The sequence below is a fragment of the Scyliorhinus torazame genome, chromosome 9, assembly GCF_047496885.1.
Source record: "Scyliorhinus torazame isolate Kashiwa2021f chromosome 9, sScyTor2.1, whole genome shotgun sequence".
In the NCBI taxonomy this organism is placed as follows: Eukaryota; Metazoa; Chordata; class Chondrichthyes; order Carcharhiniformes; family Scyliorhinidae; genus Scyliorhinus; species Scyliorhinus torazame.
This window is the reverse complement of record NC_092715.1, coordinates 144,076,776-144,100,207: the sequence shown is the minus strand read 5'-3', so window position 1 is coordinate 144,100,207 and position 23,432 is coordinate 144,076,776.

Here is a 23,432-nt window from a genome sequence, read left to right as displayed (position 1 = left end):
GCCGGGAGTGGGAGAAGACCTGAGCGGGACCACCAGAACTGCAACCCCTCACCAGGCCTGGGCAGAGGGCACTGGACACGGTCGGTGGCCCGGAGGAAAGGGAGGTTACCGAGGTGGAGTTTCGGCAGCGGGCAAGAAAGTGAGAACCTGCTTAATTGCGTATCCCCATGGCACAAGTGTGGACAACCCTCCGTCACCCTTCTCACACCCCTCAACCCGCATCCCCCTCACCCCTCTCACCCCCCCTCAACCCGGCCCCCCATGCTCCCCCCGGCCCGCTGTCTGATCATACATGTCGTCTTGTTTCTTACAGGACCTTCCGGAGATGGGGCCGGTCCATCCGGAGTCCTCCTGCCTCCAGCCAGTGCCAGAGCTGGTGCCCCCCAGACGGCCGAGCAGCCCGAACACCAGCCCTCTGCCCGAGACTCAGGACACCCCAGAGCTGGGGTCGGAGGAGGACATGGATGTTCCGTCACAGCTGTCTACTACACCCTCCACCATCTCAGAGACCATCACCTCGGTTGGGCACATTAGTGAAGAGGCTCCTGGGACACTATCTGGTGCGCACCACACAATTGGTCCGGTACAACAGATGGAGATAGGAGAAGCCCAAGGGCCGGGCAGTCAGAGGGCGGGCCAGCCCCAGAAACCAGCTGCCGTCCAGACGGGTCCCGGCCTCCTGGAACATCCAGTCCAGCCACAGTGCAGATGCAGTCAGAGACCCAGAAACCACAAGAGGTGATGAAGGCAGGCATCCAGCACATGCAGTCATAGGTGGAGGAGTCCATCCGCATGCAGGAGCAGGGGGTGACGCCGGTCATACATGCCACCGAGATCGACACAGCTTGGGTGGCATCCATGGTGGAGGCATTGGGGTTGACGGTTTCGGCTATGGATCAGCATGTCCAAGGCCTGGGACATTCTGTGCAGATGGGGGCTGAAGCCCAGGACAGGGCTGCCCTCTCAAGGTAGCCATGTGCCAGAGCTACCTGGACATTGCAGCGGCGCTCCTCAGCATGGCCCAGTCACAGCAGGCCATGGTTTTGAACGTCGCCAGCATTGCCCAGGCGTTGGCCAGCATTGCGCAGACACTGGGCCAGGTGGCCCAGTCCCAGAGGGAGGTGGCCTACGTGTCCCAATCACTGGCTGATGTGGCACAGACACACAGGGTGGTGGCACAGTCGCAGCGTGATGTGGTGTAGTCCCAGATGGAGATGGTCCACTCCCAGTGCTCCATGGGCGTGAGTGTGCAGACCCTTGTTGAGACAAGAGCGGGCTCCAGGACTGGCAGCACCAGATGACTGGGGGCCTCAGGGGATGGCTCCGCTCGCACCCCTGCCCAATGGAACAGCCATAGGGCCATCGGATACCACGAGGCAGAAGAAGGTTCTGGGGCCCGTGCTGGTGACTCCCGCAGGGGAGGTGCCGGAACACCGCAGCACCTCGGACTCACCCCCTCCTGTCCCTTATGCATCTGGTGGGTAGCAGGCAGAACAGGGCAGCGCTACGCCACCCGGGACACCCGAGCAGCGGCTAGGCCCTCCAGGCCGGGACGCCCCAGGAGACGCGTGCCAATTTTTGTCGCAGGGCAGGAGTCACAGCAGGCCATCACCACCCCTGCTGCATCATTTGGGGAACCATCTAGGCGTAGTGTTAGAGCCTGTAAGGCCAAAATATTAGCCACCAGGTACGTTAGCATAGGTGTAGGGCACAGTTCAGTTATAGGGGTTAGGGCACAGATTGTGTATATATTTCCGCACAATCAACATCTGTTAACACTGTTAAAACCTGCCACGGTGCTCTGTCTGATGGGTGTGGGGGTGGGCTGGTTCGGGCTGGCCAGAGGGAGGGGGGTTGCTGGGGGACCAGTGCAGGTTCCGTGGGAGGACTGTGCTCCCCCTCCCAGCCCCCATCCCCTGTGCCCCGACCCGTCCCCAGCACCCCCACCCCAGGGATCCGTCAGGACCGTGTGATGGATTGGCCAGCTCGAATGCAGGGATCACCCAGGTGGAAGGTGCTACTGTGGGCATGAGTCAGACATGTCATACGATATGGAGCACGGAGCTCATCGCAGAGCAGGCTGTCGTCATCCTCCATCCCATGGACCAGACCCGCTGTCACTGCCAACCCGATGTTTGGCGGTGTGAGAAGTGAAGGGTTGCGGGTCCAGGGTGTGGTGTCCGTGCTCCTGGCCAGCCCCCCCCACCCACCTTCCACGCCCTCCCTCCTAGTCGGTGAACCTAGGGGTGATCAGAGCGTCCCGTGTATGTTGACCCTGGCGATGACATCTTGCCTGCCTGGGCCCCATGTCCTGCTCATCGTCCCCCTTCCCCGCATCCTCCTCATCGGACTGGGCCTGCCCTTCCTCCTCATCCTCCTCCTCCAGCATATAGCCCCTCTGCTGCGTGATGTTGTGGAGGATGCAGCAGGCTGCCACGATGTGGATGATCCTCTCAGCCTCCTACTGGAGTGCCCCTCCAGAGTGGTCAGGCACCTGAAGCGCATCTTCAGGATACCGAAGCACCGCTCGATCAAATTCCTGGTCGCTGCATGAGCGTCATTGTAGTGGGTCTTCGCGTCGGTCTGTGGCCTCCGCCGAGGTGTCGTCAGCCACGGCTGCAGCGAGTAAGCCCTGTGAGCCAGGAGCCAACCCCTCAGCCAGGGAGAGTGCCACTTGAACATGTCAGGAATCACCGAGTGTGCCAGGATGAAGGAGTCGTGCATACTGCCCAGGTATCGGGCGCAGGGGTGCACGATACGCAGCTGATGGTCACAGTCCAGCTGGATGTTCATCGAGTGGTTCCCCCTTTGGTTAGTGTAGAACAGCCTGTTATCCATAGGTGCCTCCCGGCGATGGCAGCGTATCCTGCTGACTGGGTATCCCGGTGGGCTTGGTCCATATGGAAATGGATGTATTGAGGCACCTGGGCATATAGGGCCTCCATAACGGCGTGGATGCACCTGTGCGCCAACGTCTATGAGATCCCGGACAGGTCCCAACTCGGCGACTGGAAGGACCCCGCTGCATAGACATTGAGGTCGACTGCCATCTTGATGGTCACCGGGAGCGGGTGTCATCCCCCATATCCCTACGGTGCCAGGTGTGCCATCTTGATGTGTCGCACTGTCTTTCTGTTCAGCTGGAGTCTCCGACGGTATCCCCAGTCCGGCAGGTCCTCGAATGACAGGTGGTGCCGGTACAATGAGGCCTCATGCAGAGCCTCCTTGGCACGTCCTCCTCCTCGGCCTGTTAGCGGCCGGCATTCCAGCCTGTGCAGCCGCCACCTGCCCCTCTGTAGCCCAATCCTATGCTGGCCGTTCCACTGCTGCCCACTCTGCTTCTGCCCGCTCCGCTGCTGCAGCTTCCCCCTCCTTTCCGAGCGGCCCCCGCCCACGCGGCCGCCGGGGTAGTCGCGGCCGAGACCAGCCCACTCCACACACCCATCTGGCAGAGCACCGAGACAGATTGTAACCTTGTGCACAGGTGTTTAATGTGAAAACATATATACAGATATGTGCCCTAGTCCCTATCACTAAACTGTGCCCTGCACACGTTCCAACTTAACTGGTGTCTACTTTTCTGACTTTGTGGGCTGTAACGCTGCATATCGGTGGTTCCCCAGATGGTACACCAGGAGTTGCGGCGGCCTGCTGTGATTCCTACCCTGCGACCTGGGTCCCCGTTGTCGGGCGTCTTCTGGCGCGACCGGGCCTGGATGTGTCCAACTGCTGCTCGGGTGTCTCAGGTTGTGTGATGCTGCCCTGTTCTGCCTGCTGCCCACCAGATGCATCAGGGACAGGAGGGGGATGAGTCCGAGGTGCTGCAGTGTTCTGGCCCCCACCTCTGCGGGAGTCACCGGCACGGGCCCCATCACCTCCTCCTCCCTCGGGGTGTCCAATGGCCTCCTGGCTACTTAATGGGACAGGGTGCGAGAGGAACTATCCCCTGAGGCTCCCCCTGGTCCATCCAGTCCTGGAGGCCCACTGCTGTCTCGACCAGGGTCTGCATGCTCGTGGGCATGGAGTACAGAGAGTGTGCTCCGTCTGGGACTGCGCCACATCACGCTGTGGCTGTGCAACCAACTTCTGGCTCTGTGCCACATCAGCTAGTTACTGTGCCATCTGCATCAGGGACTGGGCCACCTCCCTCTGTGTCGGCACCATGTCTGCCAATGCCTGGGCAATACCACCGACACTCAGCTATGGCCTGCTCTGACAGGGCCATGCTTAGGAGCCCTGCTGCAATGTCCAGGTGGTTCTGGCACAAGGCTGCCTGTGAGAGGGCAGCCCTGTCCTGCACAGATTGCCCAGGCCTTGGACATGCTGATGTATACCCGAAACCCTCGCCCCCAAGGCCTCCACCACGGACGCCACCAGTGTGGTGTTGGCCTGGGTGGTGCGCATGACTGGCACCACCTCCTGGATACGGGTAGACTCCTCCTCCTTCGTCTGCAGGTGCTGGATGCTCACCGACAACCCCTCTCTGTGACTGCATCTCCATAATTGATGTCCCATCAAGCCTGAAACCCATCTGGGCGGTAGCTAATCCCTAGTGTTGGCTCGTCCGCCGAAAGTCCACCCCTCGGGTGTTCCTACCTCCACCTGAGAGCACGCGTGTGGTGCGTACCAGATAGTGTCCCAGGAGTCTCTTCACTGAAGTGTCCAACCGAGATGAGTGTCTCTGGGATGGCGGAGGGTGTTGGAGGCGGCTGAAAGAAATCTGTGTCATCCTCGTACACTAGCTTGGTGGTGTCCTGGGTCTCGGGTCTATGGCTCGCGTCTTTGTCCTTGGCGCCTGGGGGTCTAGCTGTGGCTGGTGGCAGTGGTCGGGGGACACCAGATGGGCCCGCCCCATCGCCAGCAGCTAGACCGCATGCCGGGGGGAGTGAGGGTGGTGGGGGCGGAGCAGCAGGGGATGTGAGGGTGGTTTGAGGATGGTATGGGAGTGAGGATGGTGTGAGAGTGGTGTAGAGGTGAGGGTGGTGTGAGGATGGTGTGGGGCTGAGGGTGATGTGAGGGTGGTATGGATGTGAGGATGGTGTGGGAGTGAGGGTTGTGTAGGTGTGAGGGTGGTGTGGGAGTGAGGATGGTGTGAGACTGGTGTGGGGCTGAGGGTGATGTGAGGGTGGTATGGATGTGAGGATGGTGTGGGAGTGAGTGTGGTGTAGGGTGGTGTGGGGCTGAGGGTGGTGTGAGGGTGGTGTGGGGCTGAGGGTGGTGTGAGAGTGGTGTAGAGGTGAGGGTGGTGTGAGGGTGGTGTAGGGGTGAGGGTCGTGTGAGGGTGGTGTGGGGCTGAGGGTGATGTGAGGGTGGTATGGATGTGAGGATGGTGTGGGTGTGAGGGTGGTGTGGGGTGGTGTGGGGCTGAGGGTGGTGTGGGGCTGAGGGTGGTGTGAGAGTGGTGTAGAGGTGAGGGTGGTGTGAGGGTGGTGTGGGTGTGAGGGTGGTGTGGGGTGGTGTCAAGGGGAATGCAACTCAGCGGAGCCTCACTTCCTCACCGCACAGGACCTTCAACTGACGTTATACACCAGATACATCGATGATATTTTCTTCCTTTGGATCCACGGCGAAGAATCACTGAAACGACTACACACTGCCATCAATAAGTTCCATCCCACCATCAAACTCCCATGGACTACTCTCCAAAATCGGTTGCATTCTTGGACACACTCATCTCCATCAAGGACGGTCACCTCAGCACTTCGCTTTACCGCAAGCCCACGGATAACCTCATGATGCTCCCCTTCTCCAGCTTCCACCCTAAACACATTAAAGAAGCCATCCCCTATGGACAAGCTCTCCGTATACACAGGATCTGCTCAGACGAGGAGGAGCGTAACAGACATCTACAGACGTTGAAAGATGCCCTTGTACGAACGGGATATGGCGCTCGTCTCATCGATCGACAATTCCAACGCGCCACAGCAAAAAACCGCACCGACCTCCTCAGAAGACAAAGAAGGGACACAACCGACAGAGTACCCTTCGTCGTACAGTACTTTCCCGGAGCGGAGAAACTACAACATCTTCTTCGCAGCCTTCAACACGTCATCGATGAAGACAAACATCTTGCCAAGGTCATCCCCATACCCCCACTACTTGCCTTCAAACAACCATTCAACCTCAAACAAACCATTGTTTGCAGCAAACTACCCAGCCTTCAGAACAGCTGCCACGACACCTCACAACCCTACCTTGGCAATCTCTGCAAGACGTGCCAGGTCATCAACATGGGTACCACCATTACACATGAGAACACCACCCACCAGGTACGCGGTACATACTCGTGCGACTCGGCCAACGTTGTCTACCTCATACGCTGCAGGATGTCCCGAAACGTGGTACATTGACAAGACCATGCAGACGTTGCGACAATGGATGAACGGACATCGCATGACTATCGGCAGGTAGGAATGTTCCCTTCCAGTCGGGGAACAATTCAGCAGTCAAGGGCATTCAGCCTCTGATCTCCAGGTAAGCGTTCTCCAAGGTGGCCTTCAGGATGCGCGACAACGCAGAATCGGCGAGCAGAAACTTATAGCCAAGTTCCGCACACATGAGTACGGCCTCAACCGTGACCTTGGATTCATGTCGCATTACATTCATCCCCCACCATCAGGCCTGGGCTTGCGAAATCCTACCAACTGTATCCTGGCTTGAGACAATTCACACCTCTTTAACCTTGGGTTACCCCTCTCTCTGGATCTATAAAGACTTAATTACCTGCAAATGCTCGCATTCAAAGCATTGTCTGGCATCTTTGACTTTGTCTATATATATGTTTCTGGAACATACCTCTTCATTCACCTGAGGAAGGATCAGTGCTCCGGAAGCTAGTGATTTGAAACAAACCTGTTGGACTTTAACCTGGTGTTGTAAGACTTCTTATTGAATTGTTTTACACAACAGATAGAAGCTGAGAATCAACCAAACTGGTGTGAGACCAGGGGATGTAAAGGCCAGACCAGGTGAGATCAGTAGATTTATTTCACTAAACATAGACATAGAAAATAGAAGCAGGAGGAGGCCATTCGCCTTCGAGCCTGCTCCACCATTCATTATGATCATGGCTGATCATCAAGTTCAATATCCTATAGAAACATTTAATGACGAGTGGGATTTTTATGATGTTATCTTTTTCAAATTTCCTGATTTGAAAGTGGGATTTAAAGTACTGTTCTCTGGAATATTAGGTCAAAACACAGGATTACACAGAATAATTTAATCATTAGATTGCCGTACTTTTGAGCATTAGCGCCACTGGCACCCCTGAAACTGATATTAGCTCTCACCGTTTAAGCCTTATGCTTGTTCTCGGGACATTGCACTGTTATTGTTTGTTTATTTACTAAATTTACGAAATTTAATCAATAGCTCCAACGAGGATCAGCATGAACATTGCTCCTACCTCTCTAATCCGTGGTCATTTACAACTGTATTATAGTTCAGAGTTGCCTGCTCGAAGTGGCAATGCAGCTGCAACCTCCAACATTGTTGCGGGTGCCAGGCAGACAGCTCCCAATTGCTTGAGGGAATTGATGCCTCTAATTGGGTGTTGAGCTCATCTCTTAGCCATTTAGGCCATTTGCATCTGAAAATTGCTTTGTGTGTATGATGCAGTTTCGGTGCAGTGTCGGGATCACAAATTTGACGAGAGGTTGTGTTCCCAGCCCTACATCAAACATCTAGCCCCGGGGACAAGAAACATTAATTATGAGAAGATATTTGGAATACTGAGGCTATTTCAATTGCAGAAGAAAAGAGTGAGGCTTAATTGTGTTCTCCATTAAATGATGAAGGATTTTCAAATCTGCTAATCCAAATGGACTGCAGGTCCATTACCTTGAGAATATTACCATCAATTAACCATTCTTCCACGCACCCAACATGAAGCAAATGTGTTTAAATAAGAGTCATGGGTAACCCAGATAGTAACAGTATACAACTTTGGCTCTGGTTTTGGTGATGCTCATCATATCATTACCACCTGTGACTATACTAGAGCAGCCTCATGTTATATACCACAAAGAATTGATAAGCATTCTTACAGCTATAAAATGAATGGTTCCACTATGGAATCCAAACAATAGCCTTGAAAGTAGATTGGTGTGTTGTAATATATTGTCTTTGCCCTCAGATTTGGGCACATGAGTTATGAATCAATATTTCAGACAATAACTGTTGTCATCCACATGGGAGAATGAAACATTGCTATACAAAACAATAACAATTTCAAAGGGGTTGTGTTTACCCAGCAATGAGTCATCGCACAGTTCACCATTCTCAAAGTTTCTGCCATGGTTGTTTGGGCATAAATAAAACACAGTAGCTGAAACAGCACAGTAGCTGTTGATAAGTATGTCCATACCAACAGTGGCCTAGAACTCCAATCATGCATTGTGTCATGTGGGAGTACCTTTAAGAAATTGATGTTTAAGCAATGTACCTTTAAGAAATTGAGCTGATCATATTACTGAAGTGATGTCAGAGGGTGGGGGGAGCTGAGCTCACTTCTGCTTTTTGAGTTTCAGTTTGAGAACGCAGCTGGGAGTGTCTTATTTGTTTGCTGTGAGCTGCATGAAGAAACACAGAGCTGCTCTGTTGATTTCTGCAATCCAAAGACTATAAATATATTGAATGTAACCTAATGTGCTCCTATTTTTGAAGGTTTGATTTCTTTTCGATGTTTAAAGGAACAGTTTGAAGGATTATTTAGTGTTGTAGTCTTTTAGGGTTATCTTTGAAGTAATGGGTGTTGAGATATTCAATGTTTGTTTTTAAAGGGTTAACTTGAGTTCATAGAATAAACATTGTTTTGTTTTAAAAACCACTTGTCCATTTTTGCTGTATCACACCTGGAGAGTACGCCGTGTGCTTCCCACACCACAATCTATTAAAAGTTGTGGGTCGGTTGAACTCCATGAAACAATTTGGGGTTCTGTAAACCCGAACCCATAACAATTGAAACTTGCGCTGGACAGGGTGGGGGTTTGGGGTGGAGTGGAGGGTGTGGAGTGGTTGGGGTAGTATAGAGCTCTGTCAGTCTACACACTATGGGCGCCAGCCTCATTGCAGTGAATAGCGGGAGAGAACAAAAACGAGAACCGCGCCAGGCGCCAAACAGTTTCCGATGCAACCGACCCGCTCTCCTTGGCGAAATTGGGATCTTGCCATAGCAGGGTGAGAAACCAATTATCATTACTTAAGCCCCATTTCCATACAATCAACGAGAGCATCCCCATATCCAACGGCCTCCCATCATTCAGCGACCTCCCCAGCAAGTGCTCACGCTGGCGCCGATTAGTGCTCCTTTCGAAAAACGTGAACCTGGGCTTCTGTGGGGAGCCGAGGAGGTGAGTAGCCATCTTTGCTCACAGGCAAAGAGCCTGGGGGTGCTGGGATTGCCACCCCAGTGCTCGGCGGGGTGTGGGGGACCCTCCGCAGGGGTGGACCGCCATGGGGGATGGGGGAAGGAAGCGCTGGGGGGGGGGGGCAATCGGGGGGCAATCACAAACCACCATGCCAATCCCTGGATTGTGTGTACCCATTCCAGGGGCAACCCTTGTCCCTGCTCGTCTGCCCATCGATCACCATTAACCCCCACTGACTTCTGAGGCCTCTAGCCGCGCGGCTGAAGGATATTGCCAATAGGGAATTGGGAATCGTGGTTAAGTGAGCACTTGACACATGCCAAGTGGATTCCCGTGGGTGGGTGGGACATGCAGCAAATGGAAGTCATTGTCTAGCACCCCAATCACACCTTGATGCCTGGACACTGTGCTTGAACACTGCGGGAGGTAACACCCGAACACCCAGGGGAAGGGACATAGCTCCGGGGACATGTCCAAGGCCGGAGGTTGGGTGGGCACCACGGGGAGGGGGGAGGAGTTGCCTGGAGAGATGGGCAAAGGGTCCGGAGATCAACCCACATTGCGGAAGAAAGTGACAGAGGCATTATAATGGTTGTGCAAACAGGTGTTTAAAGTGCTGTACAATAACCCACTCCTTGTGGTGTAGCCCCCTCACCCCCCACCCCTCAGAGGCAGAGGGACAGCTGGTTTGAGCCGCAGCTACCTATGCATCATCTGGCTTTGCCAGCCCTGGCGGTTACCCATGGTCTGCACCATCGCGTCGACACCCTCGGCGATGCTCCTCAGTAACTGGGATATGCTCTGAAACGCCTCCGCAATGCCCATCTGAGAGCGTGACATGTCCCACAGAACCTCATCAAGATCGGCTTGGTGCTGGGTGACATCCCCCAACGAGGAGGTCATTCTGCCGAGACCCTCAGCTTTGGCCATCACCAACCGCGTGATGCCTTGAAACACCTTCACTCATGGTGCAGATTTTGTGCACCAGGGCCTCCACTGCAGTCGCCCCCCCTAGCAGTGTTGGACTCGGTGCCACTCATTGCCGGTGCCATCTCCTGCACCCGTACTCTGCACTCTGGGACTCGTCCAATTGTCTATGGATTTGCTGGAGCGACTCTGACCTCTCGCTCTGAATGTTCTGGTTGCTCCCTATTGGCTCAGCATCGGGCTGGGACCCAGCTGGGTCCTGGGGTCCAGCAGCCCTCAGACTGTTGTCTTGCCTGAGGGTTCTTGCCTCCACCTGATGTACACCAGCAGCACTGTGGTGCTGACCAGATTGTGCCCCTGAAGCCTGTCAACTAACATAACCCACCGAGTTCCATGTATCCACCCTGGTAAAAGGTGGGGAAGACATCTGTGCCACGACCACGGTTGCACCCGCAGAGCTCTCCTCCGAGGTGTTCTTCTCGGAGTCAGGAAAGGGGGCCACCCAGGATGGGCCGGCGCTGTCGGCTGTAGGACCTGCAGGAGGATGGACGTGTGGTCACTGGGAGGGGTGTGTCAGTCAGTAAGTCAATCACTACTCACATTTGACAGGTCGCCTGGGTGGAGCCCGGTTATTTCTCACCTCTGCAGCGTCCGCCAGCCTCTATGTGGGTGACCAATCTGTCCTCAGCCACACCGGTCACCTCCAGGGCACTCCTCAAAGGAGGTGCGGATTCGTATGTCTGGCTCCTCTCTGCCGTTCTGGGCCCCCACCCTGCGATTGTGAGAGAGCTTTTCCTGTGGAGACAGAGAGCATTGTTGGCCACAGGTGTGGTGGGAGAGGGGGTGGTGAAAGCGGGGTTGAGGGGGGAAGGGAGAGAGAGGGCTGGGGGTCACTTGGAGAGTTGGGGGATGGATGCTCCCTGGGCGGGGAGGTGAGGGGGGTCTACCCACTTGTGCTGCCCGGTGTAGGTCTTTAACCTTCTTCCTGCACTGCTGGCCAATCCTCTTGCTCATATTGCTGGAACTAATGGCCGCCACCACCTTATTCCAGACAGTACTGGCTGCCTTGTGGCTCAACCTCCGGGACCTCCAGGGGAACAGGACATCGCTCCTGGTCTCCACCGTGTGCAGGAGCCTCCCCAAGTCAGCATCCCCAAACCCTGGGGCTGGTCTCCTCGGCGCCATTATTGTAAGCTGGCTGGGCAAGTGCAGTTGAAGTGCTGTTTGACCTTGTTAGCGGGGGGCTGACGAGCGTGGTTCCGGCGAATCAGCTGGCGAGCCATTATTTGCAGCGAGAAGCCTCTGAGGCCTCGTTAAGAGGACCGAAAGCAATCATCCATTCATGCCCGATTCTCTGTGATGCCAGCAGGAAAACATACTGGTCTAGAACTCGCCTGTGAGAACGGAGTGCCTGTCAGGTGGATCTCCCAGCTTCAGTGACTTCAAGGAGGTCCATCTTCTTTCTTCAATGGTGGGACAGTGATGTCGAGCACCTTTTCGATATGGCACTCGGTTATGACGACGGGACGTGCAGCATCAGGTCCACTCCACCACAGAGGGTGCTACAAAGCCCCCAGATGCCGAAAGGAATGTATGATATGGCATGATTTCCCGTCAGCATCCGCAGCGGAAAACACTCCCTGTCCTCGCCTCTGACACAGGACTCGAACTCCACCCAGGCAGTCAAAAGAGAAACTGAATATCAAGCCAACTCTTTTGAAGAACAAACTTTCTCAGAAGTAAAGGAATTAGAATGTTGCTCCTTTTTCATAGTGTCTATTTAAGATGTTGGTCCATGGCACCTGCCCAATTCTTAAAAATAACATATACTGGAATTTTGTCCATTGTGAAACTCCTTTGCTGCTTCAAATTGAGTTTCATGCTTTTGGGAACTACCCAACTTAAATGAATATTCACCCATTTTTATTTTTAGTGTTAGGTTTTTAATATGTTGTCGGCAAGTGTCAGACAGCCCTCGTGCTTAGGATTAGGCACTTGCTCATGAGGAAAAGGAAAATAATTTTCTATCGTGGCTGTAAAGGTCTACACCAGTTTATAGATGTTCCAACCATCTATTGCTGACCTTGGTGGAACAGCGAATTACCTAGCTGGCAACAATCTGTGGACTAGCAAGATGGCAGGCTTTAATGCGGAGACCATCTAACAAGGTGTAGCTCAGGAGAGACCCCCTTTCTTTCCCAAAATGGCGATCCACTGAGAAAAACTAGTCAAGCCACAAAATCAGGGATTCCATCAATGCAACTATCATTGAGGACATGGTCAAAGTTTTCAATGATAGTAAATTATATTACCAGCAAGGGAGAGGTAAGGGACTGCAACATCGTCTTACATGCGTGCATCATACTAACTATCATGAACCCGAGCTCTCTTCATCATGTTTCATCTTGTCTCTGATACCTCCGATGCACACTTTCTAATAGCTCCTTTCTCAGCAGCCCCTGAATTAATGGAAGGCTGCAACAGAAATATCTGTGGCCAACTGCCATATTGTGTGTTTCTGTTTTCACAATGTCTGTGGAGAGCATTTCAGAAGATTCATGCCAGCAACATCAGAGAATTCTACTTTCGCACTGCAGGTAACAAGAGGGAGAAGATGTAAGTCCATCAGGACCTGTGACACCTTGCTCACTGGGTAAGCAGACTGCTAGGTGACAGTGGATTTGAAGCCTTTAAATAAGGTAACTTAAAACGGTTTGAAGGAAATATCTGGAGATTCCTTCATTGCAGAATAACGATTGAAAGTGCATTTTCAAACAGAGATCAGTCACTCAAATCTCAGTCGAACACAATCAGCAGCAATGCTTTTAAGAAGCAGTTTGAGTTGTACTCTTCATTATTTTTTGTCCTGATACTTCTTATGAGATCCCCACTGTCAGTCCAGACTTCCTCTACAAAACATTTCCTGGATTTTCAAATTCAATTCACACTTCCAATTAAAGGTTTGACCAATCCCAATTTAACTCCTACTGGATATTAATGAGCAACATGAAACTTGTCAAGCAAATGGCAGCATAATGAAGCATTATCCTATTTGCACTATGTATTCTTTAAAGGCTTTGTGCTGTACGATGTTATGCATTTTGATAAATATTGTAATGTAACAGTGTTGCTGTGCAAACCTGAACTGTGGCTTTGCCATTAATTCATGCTGGGTGAGGTGAACTGTGCAACATTAAATAATGTCAAAAATGAAGACAGCAATACTTCTATTTGTAAGGCTTCACTGAAATTACTCCTGAAACCTGGAAACATTGTGACAAGAGACTACATGTTGCATAACATTGCCTCTGAAAGAAACCTCATACTGGATTTGCATATTAAGCTGCAGAAAGATGGGAATAAGTACTGAAGAGCATCCAACAAAAGCAACTTGTATTTAAATAGTACCTCAGACAATGTAAAACATGTCAAGGTATTTGAGAGCGTATGTTATTGAATAAAATGTTGGCACTGAGCACATAAGTAGATGTTAGGGCCGATGACCAATCGCTTGGTCGCAGGGGTAGATTTAAAGGCGTGTCTAAAAGAAGGAAAGATAGAGAGGTGAAGAGACTTTGGGAGGGAATATTCCAGAATCTAAAGCCGAGGTAGCTGAAGGCATGGCTACTAATGGCCACACAAATGGCCATTTGTTGTGATTGCTTTCTTAATGCAGTGGTTTGCAAAAACACAAATATGATACAAAAGCAAAATGTTGTGAATGCTGGAAATCTGAAATAAAAAAAGAAAATACTGAAAACACTCATCATTCATGAAGAGAGACACATAACTAAAGAGCTGGACTTTCCTGGGACCTGTGGTGGGGGTCTTGAAGGTAGACAGTGTGCAAAATAGAGAAGCCAGGTTGGGATGTTCTCTGACAAGGAGGTCTTCCCTGGCAAAACCAGGGAACTGAATTGACTACCCACTGAATGGATACTTTCTTAAGGCTCAATTTGGAAAGAATTTGCAGCACTGCTGGTATTTACAGGTGGCAGAGTGGTCCACAGTTATACTTGGTGGCCACAAGGTCCATGGACTTGGCCTCACTGCAAAGGCTGCAGGGGGCATCTCAGCCAGAGGCTCCATGCCCATCAAGAAAGGCCATACCCATGGTCCGAAGCATTCACCCGGATTGTTTCCCCTCCTCCCCTAGGGGCATATCGACTTGACCCCTCTGAAATTTAAATTTAAATTTACACCTCTGAGGGTTTCTCCATGTCAGGGCACACTTGTGGTCCCGGACATGCCCCAGTAGCATCCACCTCTCCCGATGGACATGCTAAGACTCTGGCCAAAATCCTCTGTCCTTGTTTGCAGCTGGGATTTTTCCGGTTTCGCTGGAATTTGTTTTGGCTCCTCTGATGGTGCTGACAGCACTAGGAGCCTAGACGCCTTCCTTAATACAATGTTGAGCACGAGATGGCCGTATATGAGACTGTCTCTGGGAAGACTGCTTCGTAATTCTTAGCAGATGCAGTGTGCAGTTCCCTATTTGGTAAGGGGAAAGATGGTGATATAACGGTGTCATCAGCGGACCAATAATCTAGAGGCCCAGGCTAAGCGAGGGAGGAGATTGCTGCGCCATTGGCGATGATCTTTGCATCCTCGCTCTCCACTGGAGTAGTACCGGATGATTGGAGGGAGGCGAATGTTGTCCCCCTATTCAAGAAAGGGAATAGGGAAATCCCTGGGAATTACAGACCCATCAATCTTATGTCTGTGGTGAGCAAAATATTGGAAAGTATTCTGAGAGATAGGATTTATGATTATTTAGAAAAACATAGTTTGATTAAGGATAGTCAGGATGGCTTTGTGAGGGGCAGGTCGTGCCTCACAACCCTCATTGAATTCTTTGAGGATGTGACGAGGCACATTGATGAAGGTCGGGCAGTTGGTGTGGTGTATATGGATTTCAGTATGGCATTTGATAAAGTTCCCCATGGTAGGCTCATTCAGAAAGTTAGGGGCATGGGATACAGGGAAATTTGGCTGTCTGGATACAGAATTGGCTGGCCGAAAGAAGACAGCGAGTGGTAGTGGGTGGAAAGTATTCTGCCTGGAGGTCGGTGACCAGTGGTGTCCTGCAAGAATCTGTTCTGGGACCTCTGCTCTTTGTAGTTTTTATAAATGACTTGGATGAAGAAGTGGAAGGGTGGGTTAGTAAGTTTGCTGATGACACGAAGGTTGGTGGAGTTGTAGATAGTGTTGAGGGTTGTTGCAGGTTACAACAGGGCATTGACAGGATGCAGAGCTGGGCTGAGAAGTGGCAGATGGAGTTCAACCTTGATAAATGTGAAGTGATTCATTTTGGATGGTCGAATTTGAATGCTGAATACAGGGTTAAAGGCAGAATTCTTGGAAGTGTGGAGGAACAGAGGGATCTTGGGGTCCACGTACATAGATCCCTCAAAGTTGCCACCCAGGTTGATAGGGTTGTTAAGAAGGCGTATGGTGTGTTGGCTTTCATTAGCAGGGGAATTGGGTTTAAGAGCCGCCAGGTTTTGCTGCAGCTTTATAAAACTCTAGTTAGACCACACTTGGAATATGAGTTCTGGTCGCCTCATTATAGGAAGGATGTGGATGCTTTGGAGAGCGTACAGAGGAGATTTACCAGGATGCTGCCTGGACTGGAGGGCATGTCTTATGAAGAAAGTTTGAGGGAGCTAGGGCTTTTCTCACTGGAGCGAAGAGAGATGACTTGATAGAGGTGTACAAGGTGATGAGAGGCATGGATAGAGTGGATAGCCAGAGACTTTTCCCCAGGGTGGAAATGGCTGTCACGAGGGGACCAAGGTGATGGGAGGAAGGTATAGGGGAGATGTCAGAAGTAGGTTCTTTACACAGAGAGTGGTGAGTGTGTGGAATGCGCTGCCAGCGGAGGTGGTGGAGTCAGTCATTAGGGACATTTAAGCAACTCTTGGACAGGCACATGGACTGCAGTAAATTGAAGGGGTGTTGGTTAGGTTGATCTTAGATTAGGATAAATGGTCGGCACAACATCGTGGGCTGAAGGGCCTGTACTGTGCTGTACTGTTCTATGTTCTATGTAATCTTAGTGACACAGGTTCAAATCTTGATACAACAGCTGATGGAATTTGGAATTGAAAGCTAGTATCAGTAATGGTGATGATCAAACTATTACCAATTGTCATAAAAACCCATTTGGTTTACTAATATGCTTTAGGGATGGAAATCTTCTGACCTACATGTGACCCCAGACACACAGCAATGTGGTTGATTCTAAACTGCCCTCTGAAATGGCCTAGCAAGCTACCCAACTGAGGGCGGTTAGGGGGAGATAAAAATCACTGGCCTTACCAGTGACACCTACATCCAATGAAAGAATAGATATATTTTTTAATTGATCCTGATGTCAGGGTTCCAAAGCTCCGGTGAAAATCCAGCCCAAAACTACAGGCCAATGGCCATCGCTCATAATTGTGATGAAAATCCACGAACCTGAATAGATATCAGCATAAATTTGATACTTTAGCACTTATTTAAGGGTAACCTTACCTTCTTTACGGCATGTTTGCTCAGTTACCTAAAGCTTTTTGATTCATATGTTTTGAATGCCTTAAGTTGTCACATTCACATATGTGGTTGCAGTGCAGATTTAAATTCACAACCCTTGCAGTTCAATTTTCACATTAAGTTAATAGCTGTCATCAAGTCGTGCAACATTTTTCTAATTTCCGAGTTTCTGAAATTCATGTCCAGATGGCCTGGCACAAACTGTCTGGACATGAAAAAATTGCCCAGTTTTCCATGGAGCTAATGGTCAGATTATAGTCAAAAAACCCAAAGGTTGCAAAGAGTGTGTCATGATATTCAAACACACACATCATGATAGACACACCAACAGACAAATCAGAACACACAACACCACAACCAATCACAGAAAGATATAAAAGCACAAACACGACACCCGGTGGTCAGTATTAGCTGGAGACGAGGACCAGGACAGACCTGCTACACGACACACTCAGGGAGACAGCACGTGCAGAGTATCCAGAACGAACTGTATTATAAGAGTTAAAATAAAATAGAGTTGTACCACATACAACTGTGTTGGCTCATCTGTGCACCAGAGAACCCAACACCACATGGTACAGGAGTGGATCGATACCTGCCGGCATACCTCAGTGTCCAGAGACAACCAGCAGTGCCCAGGCAAAATGATAGAGCTCCCGGTTCCGCAGCCGCTCCAGTGCCACGGCGATCTCCACGAAAACTGGCGGAGATTCCGGCAAGTGTTCGAATTGTTCCTGGTGGCAGCTGAACTCCAAGACCTGGATGATAGCGAAAAAATTGAATTTCCCTCACCATCGCCGGTGCAAGAGTAAGAGAAATATTCACAAGGTTCAAGTTCTTCAGGAGGCAGCAAAGGTACGATTATCAGGCAGTCCTGGACAAATTCTCCAAGTACTGTGAAGAAAACGCAATCCAATCGGCAAGTAAAGGTAAGAAAAGCGGCAGGACTCACCTCAAAGAACAACAAAGAACAAAGAAATGTACAGCACAGGAACAGGCCCTTCGGCCCTCCAAGCCCGTGCCGACCATACTGCCCGACTAAACTACAATCTTCTACACTTCCTGGGTCCGTATCCTTCTATTCCCATCCTATTCATATATTTGTCAAGATGCCCCTTAAATGTCCCTATCGTCCCTGCTTCCACTACCTCCTCCGGTAGTGAGTTCCAGGCACCCACTACCCTCTGCGTAAAAAACTTGCCTCGTACATCTACTCTAAACTTTGCCCCTCTCACCTTAAACCTATGCCCCCTAGTAATTGACCCCTCTACCCTGGGGAAAAGCCTCTGACTATCCACTCTGTCTATGCCCCTCATAATTTTGTATACCTCTATCAGGTCGCCCCTCAACCTCCTTCGTTCCAGTGAGAACAAACCGAGTTTATTCAATCGCTCCTCATCGCTTATGCCCTCCATACCAGGCAACATTCTGGTAAATCTCTTCTGCACCCTCTCTAAAGCCTCCACATCCTTCTGGTAGTGTGGCGACCAGAATTGAACACTATACTCCAAGTGTGGCCTAACTAAGGTTCTATACAGCTGCAACATGACTTGCCAATTCTTATACTCAATGCCCCGGCCAATGAAGGCAAGCATGCCGTATGCCTTCTTGACTACCTTCTCCACCTGTGTAGCCCCTTTCAGTGATCTGTGGACCTGTACTCCTAGATCTCTTTGACTTTCAATACTCTTGAGGGTTCTACCATTCACTGTATATTCCCTACCTGCATTAGCCCTTCCAAAATGCATTACCTCACATTTGTCCAGGTTAAACTCCATCTGCCATCTCTCCGCCCAAGTCTCCAGACAATCTAAATCCTGCTGTATCCTCAGACAGTCCTCATCGCTATCCGCAATTCCACCAACCTTTGTGTCGTCTGCAAACTTACTAATCAGACCAGTTACATTTTCCTCCAAATCATTTATATATACTACAAAGAGCAAAGGTCCCAGCACTGATCCCTGTGGAACACCACTGGTCACAGCCCTCCAATTAGAAAAGCATCCCTCCATTGCTACCCTCTGCCTTCTATGGCCGAGCCAGTTCTGTATCCACCTTGCCAGTTCACCCCTGATCCCGTGTGAATTCACCTTTTGTACTAGTCTACCATGAGGGACCTTGTCAAAGGCCTTACTGAAGTCCATATAGACAACATCTACTGCCCTACCTGCATCAATCATCTTAGTGACCTCCTCGAAAAACTCTATCAAGTTAGTGAGACACGACCTCCCCTTCACAAAACCGTGCTGCCTCTCACTAATACGTCCATTTGCTTCCAAATGGGAGTAGATCCTGTCTCGAAGAATTCTCTCCAGTAATTTCCCTACCACTGAAGTAAGGCTCACTGGCCTGTAGTTCCCGGGATTATCCCTGCCACCCTTCTTAAACAGAGGAACAACATTGGCTATTCTCCAGTCCTCCGGGACATCCCCTGAAGACAGCGAGGATCCAAAGATTTCTGTCAAGGCCTCAGCAATTTCCTCTCCAGCCTCCTTCAGTATTCTGGGGTAGATCCCATCCGGCCCTGGGGACTTATCTACCTTAATATTTTTTAAGACACCCAACACCTCGTCTTTTTGGATCACAATGTGACCCAGGCTATCTACACCCCCTTCTCCCGACTCAACAACTACCAATTCCTTCTCTTTGGTGAATACTGATGCAAAGTATTCATTTAGTACCTCGCCCATTTCCTCTGGCTCCACACATAGATTCCCTTGCCTATCCTTCAGTGGGCCAACCCTTTCCCTGGCTACCCTCTTGCTTTTTATGTAAGTGTAAAAAGCCTTGGGATTTTCCTTAACCCTATTTGCCAATGACTTTTCATGACCCCTTCTAGCCCTCCTGACTCCTTGCTTAAGTTCCTTCCTACTTTCCTTATATGCCACACAGGCTTCGTCTGTTCCCAGCCTTTTAGCCCTGACAAATGCCTCCTTTTTCTTTTTGACGAGGCCTACAATATCACTCGTCATCCAAGGTTCCCGAAAATTGCCGTATTTATCTTTCTTCCTCACAGGAACATGCCTGTCCTGTATTCCTTTCAACTGACACTTGAAAGCCTCCCACATGTCAGATGTTGATTTGCCCTCAAACATCCGCCCCCAATCTATGTTCTTCAGTTCCCGCCTAATATTGTTATAATTAGCCTTCCCCCAATTTAGCACACTCATCCTAGGACCACTCTTATCCTTGTCCACCAGTACTTTAAAACTTACTGAATTGTGGTCACTGTTACCGAAATGCTCCCCTACTGAAACATCTACCACCTGGCCGGGCTCATTCCCCAATACCAGGTCCAGTACCGCCCCTTCCCTAGTTGGACTGTTTACATATTGTTTTAAGAAGCCCTCCTGGATGCTCCTTACAAACTCTGCCCCGTCTAAGCCCCTGGCACTAAGTGAGTCCCAGTCAATATTGGGGAAGTTGAAGTCTCCCATCACCACAACCCTGTTGTTTTTACTCTTTTCCAAAATCTGTCTACCTATCTGCTCCTCTATCTCCCGCTGGCTGTTGGGAGGCCTGTAGTATACCCCCAACATTGTGACTGCACCCTTCTTATTCCTGATCTCTACCCATATAGCCTCACTGCCCTCTGAGGTGTCCTCTCGCTGTATAGCTGTGATACTCTCCTGAACAAGTAGCGCAACTCCGCCTCCCCTTTTACATCCGTCTCTATCCCGCCTGAAACATCTAAATCCTGGAACGTTTAGCTGCCAATCCTGCCCTTCCCTCAACCAGGTCTCTGTAATGGCAACAACATCATAGTTCCAAGTAGTAATCCAAGCTCTAAGTTCATCTGCCTTACCCGTAATGCTCCTTGCATTAAAACATATGCACTTCAGGCCACCAGACCCGCTGTGTTCAGCAACTTCTCCCCGTCTGCTCTGCCTCAGAGCCACACTGTCCCTATTCCCTAGTTCTCCCTCAATGCTCTCACCTTCTGACCTATTGCTCCCGTGCCCACCCCCCTGCCATACTAGTTTAAACCCTCCCGTGTGACACTAGCAAATCTCGCGGCCAGGATATTTATGCCTCTCCGGTTTAGATGCAACCCGTCCATCTTATACAGGTCACACCTGCCCCGGAAGAGCTCCCAGTGGTCCAGATAACAGAAACCCTCCCTCCTACACCAGCTGTTTAGCCACGTGTTTGTCTGCTCTATCTTCCTATTTCTAGCCTCACTGGCACGTGGCACAGGGAGTAATCCCGAGATTACAACCCTCGAGGTCCTGTCTTTTAACTTTCTGCCTAGCTCCCTGAACTCCTGCTGCAGGACCTCATGCCCCTTCCTGCCTATGTCGTTAGTACCAATATGTACAACGACCTCTGCCTGTTTGCCCTCCCCCTTCAGGATTCCCTCTACCCGTTCGGAGACATCCTGGACCCTGGCACCAGGGAGGCAACATACCATCCTGGAGTCTCTTTCACGTCCACAGAAGCGCCTATCTGTGCCCCTGACTATAGAGTCCCCTATAACTATTACTCTTCTGCACTTTGACCCTCCCTTCTGAACATCAGAGCCAGCCGTGGTGCCACTGCTCTGGCTGCTGCTGTTTTCCCCGTGGCCGGGATCCCGGAGCCCGAATTCCCAGAGGCCGAAATCCCGGGCCTGAGAGAGGGCTGGGTCGAGGTCGGCGGCCATCTTGCTAACGGTATCATGCTAGCACAGTTGCGCGAGCAGTGCGCAGAACCGGAAGTTTCGTTTGCGCATGCGCGAGATGCTGCGCATGCGCAGTCAAGAAAACGGCCATCGGTAAAGGAACAGCGATCTGAGCATGCGCAGTCGCTTCCTACGTGCTACATACCGAGCGTCAGGATGTCAGAGGCCCCAGACTGCACCAATTTAAAGGGGAAACGTCCCAAATCCAATTTAAAAGGGAAACGTCCCAAATCAAAAAATCAAAAATCTGTTAAAGCTGTAAAACAACCTTCCCTCACCTGGAATGACAGCACATTGCCGCAAATTGACCCAGGAGATGAATTTGACCTCCGAAGAACCCTCCAACAAGCAGTTACCTACGCACAAGCCGATGATTCCGACCTCGAATACTTCGATGACGATCTTTACAGTGTTTCCGGACCTCACGAGCCCATTGATAGCTCCGTGGTCCTATACGACTATGACTCGGACGAACCTTTCGTGTTGCACATTGGCGGCCCCCACATTGAATCCGACGCAGATGCGGATTCATTTTTCGGATTTGAGGATCTGCAATCCAGCAGATATGACGTCCCAACTTATCAGTACCGGATGATGCTGCAGCCTGACATTAACAGACAGGGAGCGGTGCAAGCACACGGAGAGCGCCCTGCTGCCACACAGAGCATGGTCCATGTCCCGCTCAACGTTCCCGACTCTATGAAAGAAGACATGCAAGACTCCAGAGCGCAGTCCTCGCATGAACCAGAAGTGACTCCAGAGTCACAAGCCTCCACAGCAAGCTCGTGGACAGACTCCACAATTGCAGAAACGCAAGACTCCAGAGCGCAGTCCTTGCACGAACAAGAAGTGACTCCAGTGTCACAAGCCTCCACAGAGAGCTCGTGGACAGCCTCCACGATAGAAGCAACGCAAGACTCCAGAGCGCAGTCCTTGCATGAACAAGAAGTGACTCCAGAGTCACAAGCCTCCACAGAGAGCTCGTGGACAGCCTCCACGATAGAAGCAACGCAAGACTCCAGAGCGCAGTCCTTGCACGAACAAGAAGTGACTCCAGTGTCACAAGCCTCCACAGAGAGCTCGTGGACAGCCTCCACGATAGAAGCAACGCAAGACTCCAATGTGCGGTCCTTGCAGGAACAAGACCATGAGGGTCTAGCAACCTCTCCTGACCAACCAGCGGCAGACGATGCAAGTCTGCCATGCTCACGTGAACAGCAAGAAGGCTATAACAGCCTACCATGCTCCACTACACAGCAGCATGACCATGACGGTCTCTCATGCTACAATGAAGGGCACAGCGCTGAAGACTGTTCCAGCCCAACTGAAGACAAGCCAAAGGAATCGCCTCTTCCAAGCCCGAAGAAAAAATGTTTATGCGCTGACCTTCAAGATCATTATAGCCGAACAGAGATTAATAATGCTGCACGGTCACAGAAGGATGCTGAGGATTTACTAAAGAAATTAATTGAATGTTTAACTTGCAAGGAGCAGACTGAGAATTGCCAGTGTTTTAGTACGGATCGAAAAAATGGACAAGACATTGATCCTCAGGTAATGGAAATAACACAACCTGAATCATATCTACAGCAGGGACAAATGTCTCCCTTCAACACAACGCCGCAAAGTCCCAACTTCGGAGACCAGCAGTTAGTCAGTAATGACTCTTCAAACCTTGAGGGGAACATTAATTGCATTGAACCTATACACACTCCACTGATAAATGAGCAGAACATTGGAGCAAGAATCCTGAGGACACCGACATCGAGTAGCCAGATAACAAATTTAAAACCCACAGCAGTTTCAAGTGAACCAAGTGTGCTTTCCACTAATGGTGAAGATGCAGATAAGGTCGACCCGATTATCCATTGTACCACACTAACCCCAGTGATTAAGCAGTTATGTATGGGGAGTATAATGTGCGCAATTGAGAACAG